General features: G+C 41.2%; 1 long non-coding RNA gene across 1 annotated transcript; it reads right to left on the reverse strand.

Moving 5' to 3' along the window:
• Positions 1–4,949: 4,949 nt before the first annotated feature.
• On the reverse strand, positions 4,950–6,167 carry LOC140582354 (uncharacterized). Its single transcript, XR_011985292.1, has 2 exons — positions 5,772–6,167; positions 4,950–5,531 (listed from the first exon to the last, which is right to left on the reverse strand). It is a non-coding gene; the product is annotated as an uncharacterized lncRNA (long non-coding RNA).
• Positions 6,168–9,598: the final 3,431 nt, after the last annotated feature.

The raw sequence follows: 9,598 nt of genomic DNA on the forward strand, positions 1-9,598 counted from the left end.
CGCTTCAGGTCCCAAACCTCCCCTCAGGGCCACCTCAGCCATTCCGTGTGTTTGTTAGATTTCACTAACAGCTCAATTAATTAATTAATTTAATTAAGTGAATAACTGAATGAGGTATTAAGGTGTGCCAGTGGTCGAGTCAAAAAATACCTTGGTATGTTGGATGGTTGCAGCAAAGGTCAGGGATACCACACCTTGATAGTTATAATATCATAGTCTTACACCAATGTGAAACTCATTTGAACATTATTTTCTTTGACTGCCTAAGACTTTTGCGCAGTAATGTATAGGGTTGCAAAAAATAATAATTTTTGTAATTGATTAATTGTGATAAGGTTACCAAGTAATCAATTACTTGGACCAAAACATAGGGTGTAAAAAATGCAAATATTTTGTTAAAAAAACATTGAGGTATTTTTAAAGTCACAATTGTAATATGTAAAGTGACAAAGTGACAGATACACAGATCAACTCTTTCTGCTGGTATTTTAGCTTGCAAACAATTGTACTTTAAAATGTGGCATATGGCATATGGTATTTCGATGGTCTTTTCAAAAGCAATGCTATTCTGGTAGAGTGACACTAGGGTGACATCCTTGTCAGGGGGGGACTCTATGAGCTACCACAGGGTTTCTAAACTACCATTTCAACCATTTGAATTAAAAGGAGCTGGATTTCACTTAAGCACTGAATTCTTGCTGGGTGATGATTTGTCAGTCTCCTGTGATCATACATGTGTCACTAATGTTAATGTGAAACAGCTGGATGAGTCTTTCAGTCAAGGAAACAAACCAGTCAAAGCACAAGAGCCAAATACAGTTATAAAGTAGTTTGTAAAGCCTGAAGTAGCTGAAAGTGTCCTCCCCGACATGGAATATCTGGTCACCTTAATTCTGGCATTTCAAAATCTTTGTGATAAAATTCAGTGAAGATTCAGTCAAGATTTCGAAATACCATAGTACAGGTATACCATATAACCTAATACTGTCCAAGCCTAGTAACAACTTTAAAACAATCCATAAAAGTTTTCCCATTTCACTATGCAGCTGGCATTTGTGTTTGTTGCAATACATCTGACCTCTGCTGGTGAGGTGGAATATCACTGGTGTATGCCGATTATAATCATCTGCATCCACGGACAAATGTAGTATGTACATAAGAGTCCACACGCACAGCGCTGTCACAGACAGGGAATACACATGATTTTGGGATTGGTCCAGTTCTTGTTAGTGCAAAAACTCAAAAAGTTTTTGACGGATCGTTTTCAAACCTTGCAAACAAATTGTATAGATGAAGTCCTGGACCTCATCAAATTTTGAGTGAAATCAAAAGGAAATTTAAGCAGTACTGCTTTGTGGCAGCAAAGGAGAGGGTGACCTTAGAAGACATTTGACTTTGTTTTAGGAACGTGGGTGCATAATGTTCATTGTTAACACAGATATAGGAACGTGGGTGCATAACATTCATTATTAACACAGATACATGCTCCAAGTGCACTAATGATATGTTGTTATTTTATTTTATTTATATACGTTTTTTATAGGTCCTTTCACATAATCATACTCTTCATTAAAACAACAAAAGAAAAACAATATATTAAGTAAAGAACAAACCGTATCATTAAAGAAACTTTCAAATTCATTATCAGAATTAAACACGTACTGTAATTGAAAGGACATTTGGATTATTGAAAATGCATTTCAGATATTTAGATCAATCAGGTGGAACATTACAACACAGCCCTCAGAAGGTCGCAGCATTCTTTGTGGCATGTTGTGGCAAAGCCCTTAACCTCAATTGTTGTAGATCGTGCACCGCTCCCTTTTAAGGGTGAGGTGACGAGCCATTCTGATTGGTTCATTTCATGTTACACCCAAAACACGCCTCTGAATAATTAACAGAGGTAGGACAACCATGTTCCACTTTGAGCTTTATGCTTTGAACCCTTGATCTTGTAAACATGGAAAATCTTAAAGTATTCCATGGATCTTTTTCAAACTTCCCAGGAACATTGTGCAGGTCAGTGGGAGGCCTGTGATTTTCTGAATGATGAAAGTCTACAGATTGCTAATAAATTTTGCCAGACTGTGACAAAAACAGTCGTCCACTGGCTGTTCAGTGATATTCATTATGAACAGTCTTCAAGTCATATGGATAACCAGCCAATTGCCACCTGGCGAAAATCATCATAGCAGTGCATTAGCCGGTGGGCAAAATTCATGGTGGGAAAATTTGAGCGAATTTTCTCATGGGGGAATTTAATCGGGTGACTTAGCCCAAGAGAGTGGTGCCTCATGCAAAAACAGGCACATGCACAAATGTTGTGAACCTGGTTACATTGTGACAAGTCACACAAAGTTGGGCTTTTAAAGATTTTTTGGAGAGGAGGGGGCAGTGTTTACAATAGGCTTTGGCAATATTACAGTGAGATAGTCAAACACTGCTCCAGAGTATGGCGCTTTTGAAAATACTCTCAGTATACCATGTATGGCCGACATGATAGAGATGAGATACCAGCCAAGCCTGTTGAAGGGGGGGGGGGGGGGGGGTAGAGATTGAGGTTGAGGGGTGTGTGAGGAGTTAGCTGTGGGAGGGAGGGATAGAAATACGTTGTTGTCTTTCTGACAACATCTCATTTACCTAACTGCTTTGTATGGGATATTTTGAGAATTAGAAAGTATTGGAAACTAAATTAGGAAACACTGTACATTAAGTGCACCTTCATAATGCATTCATAGAACATACAGTGCACCTTCATAATGCATTCATAGAACATACAGTGCACCTTCATAATGCATTCATAGAACATTCACAAGCAGTGTGTAAGTATACATTAACATCCTAATAGACCTTAACAGCTGCGATACACATTAAAAACAAACATTATATGATGATACAATTATACTGTTTGTTATTAATGTATATTAAAGCTGTTAAGGTCTGTTACGATGTTAAAGTGTACTTACACTCTGCTTATGAATGCATTATGAAGGTGCAGTTAATGTAAAGCGTTACCCGATATTAGATGCTACTTTATTAAAAACATGCTATTACTACTGCTAGCACAGCACATACTGGGAACATATGTAAGTAATACATATGCGTAGTATATATAAGTAATGCATACAAGTAGTATATACAAGTAATGCGTAAAAGTATTATATATAAGTAATGCATACAAGTAGTATGCATAAGTAATGCATACAAATATTATATATTATTATATATAAGTAATGCATATAAGTAGTATGCATAAGTAATGCATATAAGTAGTATGCATAAGTAATGCATCTAAGTATTATATATAAGTAATGCATATAAGTAGTATATATAAGATGTACACATACAGTAAGTAGATAGGAAATACACTGATATACTTATTCAAGCAGAGCAGTGACAGCCTAGCGGTGGCCTCGTGCCTTGGGGGGGGGGGGTCTGCTGCATTCTAGTACAGTTCTGTGTTTGTTTATCCTCCCATCCCTGGAGATCGCACCAGTGGCTCCTGTTCCCTCTCACCTTAACATGACCCCTGGGGTGTGTCTGCGTGTGGGACTGTCCTGCGACAGATCGCCATCGCGGCTCTACGCCGGCCTGTCCCCAGATTCACTGTGACCTTACATCAGATTGTGAGATTGATTATTTTTGTTGCTGTTACTGTTGCTTAGCTGACCTATTCCTCCAAACAGCTTTTATTTTTATATTATTTTAGGTCCTCTAGTGACTAACAGGGTGAGTATTTTTGACTATATCCCTTCTATAACAAAAAAATAGTTAAATATTTGTCCATCCATCCATCTATCCACCCACCCTTCCATCAGGAGCACCCAGAGAAAATCACAGCAACATGAGGAGGACATGTACACTGCAGACGATTAAAAGCTAACAGTGCAACAGTGTGTCTGCTTACAGTCAGTGAGCTAATGCCAGACCTCCAGCCTAGAAACTGTACAGTGAGATCCATCCATCCATTTTCCAACCCGCTTATCCTACTGGGTCGCGGGGGGACTGGAGCCTATTCCGGAAGCAATGGGCACGAGGCAGGGAACAATCCAGGATTGGGGGGGGGGGGGAACTCCAATTAGCCTCAGCATGTCTTTGGACTGTGGGGGGAAACCGGAGTACCTGGAGGAAACCCCACGATGACATGGGGAGAACATGCAAACTCCACACACATGTAACCCAGGCAGAGACTTAAACCCGGGTCCTAGAGGTGTGAGGCAACAGTGCTAATCACTGCACCACCATGCCACCCTACAGGTCAAAGAACGAAAAAGGAAGTTTAAAGCATATAGATGAGTCAGACACATTATGACTACATTAAAATATACTAGTTCAGTCTAATATGAATTTAAGAAACAGGTATTTCGGTTACGTTCAAGACGTTTGAACTTTACCTTGAATTAAATTAATTAAAATTAAGGTTTTGTGTAACTTATGAGCATATTTAACATTTAAATCAGGGCCTGTAATCAGACTAATGGATACGCTGCCCCAGGTTAGTGTTAGGAGTTAGAGTTAGGGTTAGGAGTCAGGGTTAGGGTTAGGCTTAGGAGTCAGGGTTAGGGTTCAGAGTCAGGGTTAAGAGTCTGACTGACGTCAGCCCCCACCCTCGGGCGGTCTTACCACCAGCATAATTTTTAATATGTTAAGATTCCTCATGAAGCTGCACCCCTAAAAGAGACATCGCAAAGCCATTGGTGTGCTGGCTCTGAGCCATCAAACACACACGTGCTGTAAGTAAACACACGTTTAACCCGTGTGCACCTGTAATGGAATAACGCTCTTCTTTCTGCATGTTCCATCCAAAGAGTGTACAGGAAACACCAATATTACAGTGCTGTATTTTCTTCTGTTAATTTAGCCTATTATCTCTGTGAATACATCGGGGAAAATGAACACGGAATATTCTGAATACACCAATGAATACAGTAATTAAAGGGGCACTCATGTAAATTGCTAGAAATATATTTATTTATCATTTGTGTTGAAAGCACATCTGCAACTGTCTCAAAGAAAATGCTTTGTGAGAACATGGATAGAAGATCACTTCAGCTCAAGGCCTTATTTAACATAATAAGGGAAAAGTATTTTAAAAGTGGGTCATAAAAATATATATATTTAACCTTGATTTATACCAGTCGGTTAATTATTTAGTAATTCACTTTTAAAAGCCACATGATTTTTGAACAACTTCACATTTAATCAGTCACACGTTTGAAGCCATTTTGATATAAATTACGTGCGACTCTGCCAAAGTGGATCTTCATCATAACAACAAGGATGACGATGATGGCATAGGTGATGAAGACGTCTCTGCTCTTTGTCCCAGACACCCAGTCTCCAGCCAGTTCAGTCCCCAAGGTCCACCATTCTTTCCTTTACGGGTGGAATTAGACAGGGAGGTCGCGGACTTTCCTCTCCGCCGAAGTGCATGGGTCCTTGATCAGAGCGAATACTTCTGCTTTCTCCTCAGTGAGCAACAAGCGAAGATCACAAAATGCTTCCAGCTTTAAGTTCCACTAACTCAGCTCCTGCATTCCAGACAGACGCTGGTCTGAAGTCATGATGCTTACATCTCTTTGCTGGCCGGTTTTAAAACTCCCAATAGCTCATAATAACCCTAATCACTATCACTGCGTCTTGTACGGACGAGCTCCCTCCTTCATCATTACGAACACAAAGACTGCGTGTACTCCGTAAGGATAAAGTAAAAGAACCAGCTTCTCAGTCCATTTCACACAGAAATATCATGCTCCTGGTTCCTTGCTTACCTGATCCACGCAGTATTGCCGTCCACACACCAGCAATAAGACGTACAATGAGCAGCATACAAATCTGCACGCCCACTCTACTGAATTTTTAGCTACTTGCCATAAATTTTTGCATCTATTGCTCGTCCGATATTCTTCCACCTTTCTGCTTTCCGTGGCAGGGCCGCCTCTAATATTACGAGGAGGAAAGGCGTTTTTCCAAACCCTAAAAGTTGTCAGGCCGTAGTGATTTATTGGAAACGGCTTCCTGTGGTTGGCTGGGTTTCTTGTGCCTGGGCCCAAGGATCTAATGAGGCCGGGCGCGAGTGAGAGAGAGAGTCGGGCAGAACGGGACACCTCCGCTGCCCTAGCCGGATCCTTTATTTCCTAAAGGACATATTTCTGCACTTCAGAGATTAAGAATGAAATGCTCTTTGTGAACACAAACAGTTCACACCTTTATCAGAGAACAACCAAATATTTTCTGATTATGTTGATGTTTCAAGAGATTAAAAAGTTCCTCATTTAATTGTAAAAGACATTAAAATATTGTTTGTAGATCCTGTAATTCTCCGTTACTTGTACAATAACCAGTGACAGACAGCAGGATTGATAAAAATACACTGATATCCAGATTATTGTGTAACGACTGGGTAGGACTGGATGTTTGACAGACGTAAGTCTCTCGACCTCATGTAACCCCTCTTGGGATCATATCAAAGCTGAATTGCTGTCATGTTTAATCAGAGCCCCCCCCCACAGCATCCCTGCCCCCAAGTCGTGGGCGGGCTGGGTCACACGGCGGGTCATGCTGGTGGACGTTGGCTCAGCCACCCTCGTGCACTAATGGGCTGCCCAGGGACCTGTAATCTCTTCCCAGCCACCAGTCACAATCAAAACAACTGAGTGGATATCACAAGAGCGGCCGGGGGGCCGCAATAACAAGGCAGTCATTACTTCTGAAGGGCCACTGATAGTTCTTGGGAAAGTTCACGTCAAGTCAAGTGAGCTTTATTGTCATACGATCCATATACAGGTATACAGTGGCACAAAATAACATCCCCCCCCAGGACCGCGCAGAAACAGTTTAACAAAAACATACCACTACAGAATATTTTAAGATGTTTTTGTGGCATTAATATGGACAGTTATGCTTATAAACCTCTCTGCTGCTTGTTTTTCTCTTTTATAAATAAAACACCAACCGTTCTGTGTTAAGGCCCCATCACATTTACTGTGATCATTTATTTAGCTGATCCCTTAATCCAGAGTGACACGCATTTATTTAGCAGATCCCTTAATCCAGAGTGACACGCATTTATTTAGCAGATCCCTTAATCCAGAGTGACACACATTTAGCAGATCCCTTAATCCAGAGTGACACGCATTTAATTTTTGAGAAAGCAGGGTCAGACAATCCTGGGGGGTTAAGGGCCCTGCTCATCCACCCGACCAGGAGATTACAGTGCTGACCCTGGGATTTGTACCTGTAACCTTCTGATCGTGGGCATGGCGCCCAAATCCACCGTGCCACATACCACCCCATGGACCTCAGGCAGCGCAGTGCTCAGCGCCTTTCATGCCCTACAGGACGTACATCCATGTCCCATGCTGCTAATCCTGTTCAGGGGCTTAGACCCCATCCCAGACAGGACACCCTGGATGGGATGCCAGTCCATCAACAGCAGACACACACGGGCATTTGTATTTTGTTGTTATATAAAAAAAATCTCAAGATGACATTATAACAATTTATTTTACAATTCTATTTTTATCTGACCATCACAATTCAGTTCCACTCTGTAGAGTAGGTATTCAACTATCTATCATGAAACTTTTCAGTGTTTAACATCCAGAGGAATCTGCTCACATTGTATGTGTTTGCGCCATTACTGCCAAACTGAGCAAAGCTCAGCCTCACCGAAATCATCAAGGAGTTTTATTTGTCATTGTGTAAGAGAGTTACATAAGTACAATGAAACAACCACCATAAAAGACAGAGAGAACACGACACAGCTATCAAACATAGTACAAAATAAAAACTTATTTACTAAACATTATAAGCATATAAATGCACACATAGGCGTGTAATTCACTGAGATATCAATAAATAACTAACATATAACATATGGTATATTTAGTATTTAAATAAGTCAGAGTATTGCACTGATACACCTGAGCTTATACGTTAGGTTATGTCGAGTATGATTGATAGTATTGCGCAAACGCCGACTGTTGGAAAGATGAAAACACCGAAACGCATGTGTGTCTATTACGGTGCTTCTAGTCTCCTGACCGTAGTGACACTGTGGTGACAGGTTCCGGTTCATTACACAGAAGTGAGGGCGTTCATGCTCACTTACACGTGAAAGCCTGTCATACGGGATATGAGGACACCGACAGGTCAGCGTTCCCTCAAGCATCTCCAGGAATAGAGAGTAACAGGGAAGAAGAGTAACCCGGGAAAGCCTGCATTTTAGTGTGCGATGACCTTAGCGTTAGTTTAGCCTGTGGCCGATGCTGGAATTCGGTTAGCTGAGAAACACGGGCACGGGTACTCAGCACGTAGGAACAATTTCACCTTATCTGCACTGGAGACTCGGGTCGAAGGGGGGGGGGATTGGGGGGGGGGGGGGGGACTGGCAGGGAGATGAAAGAAGACCTGGGTGGTCAAGATATGGTGCAGAAATGAGAATCAGGGTGGTTTCCTGTTTAGGGAAGCCCTGTGTGGCCTGGTATTTAGCTGAAAAAAATGAAATCGTGCAGCAGCACCACAACCAGGGACTGGGGGCTGAGGAGAGGGGTGCATATCAGCTACCCCCCGGGAAAGGCAGGCGACACCCCGAAAATGAATTTACAGTCTGCTATAGGGTGACCATCTAATCCACCTCAGGGGGTGGGGGGGGGGGGGGCACTATGAGCTGCTTCTGGTTTTACAACTACTCTTAAAACTGAAAGGCTCCTGTGTTTGGCTGAACAGTTCAGGTCTCCTTGTTCTTTGGTTTTGTTTTGTTTCCTTGACTGAAAGACTCATCCAGCTTTTTCACATTAACATTAGTGATACATGCATTGATTATAGGAGACTGACCAATCAGCACACAGCAAGAACTCGGGGAAATTCAGGTTCTTTTAACTGAAATGGTTGCCCTAGCTCATAGTACACCCCCCCCCCAACATGAATTATCTAGTCATTGTACTCTGCTGGTAACCAGAATTGCAAAATACCAGAGAAAATCAATGTATGTTATGTAAATACAATTAAATGTTTATCAAACAATATCCACCCCCCATCACAGTAAAAGTCAAAGAAGTTATACAGGTTAAGGTTTGAAGATCATTAATGGTTAGAGAACTGTATGAAAGAAGGATTCAAAGCAGTGTTGACAAGTGAAAAACTGGAATAAATGAGTTTAATGACGAGCCTGACCAGGAATATGTCGTCATGACACTGTTACTGTGAGAACCACCTGTATATTAGCACAAAATAGCATACTTCTGCAGGAGAAAAATAAACAAATAAATAAACAAATGCTCCCATGTACTGGATTGGGCCAGTGGTTTAACTTCCTTAAGGCTGTGTTGTCTCACAGTACTAAGAAAAATATAAAAATTGCTTCTTAAAAATTGGAAAAATAGTAAACACTTTCCATTACCAAACAACGACACAAAACAGATATGTAAAGCAATCATAAAGTGTCTTTGCAGGGACACTAGGCTCAGGGCCCACACTGACAGTAATGCAGGATATGAAAATGAAGCAATTTCTCTGTTTTGCCTGCTGAGACCAACATCGGCCTGCCCCGTTTGTTTGTAAAACCAAAAAAAAAAAAAAAAAAAACTTTTTCTTA

The sequence above is a fragment of the Paramormyrops kingsleyae genome, chromosome 24 (genome assembly GCF_048594095.1).
Source record: "Paramormyrops kingsleyae isolate MSU_618 chromosome 24, PKINGS_0.4, whole genome shotgun sequence".
Lineage (NCBI taxonomy): Eukaryota > Metazoa > Chordata > Actinopteri > Osteoglossiformes > Mormyridae > Paramormyrops > Paramormyrops kingsleyae.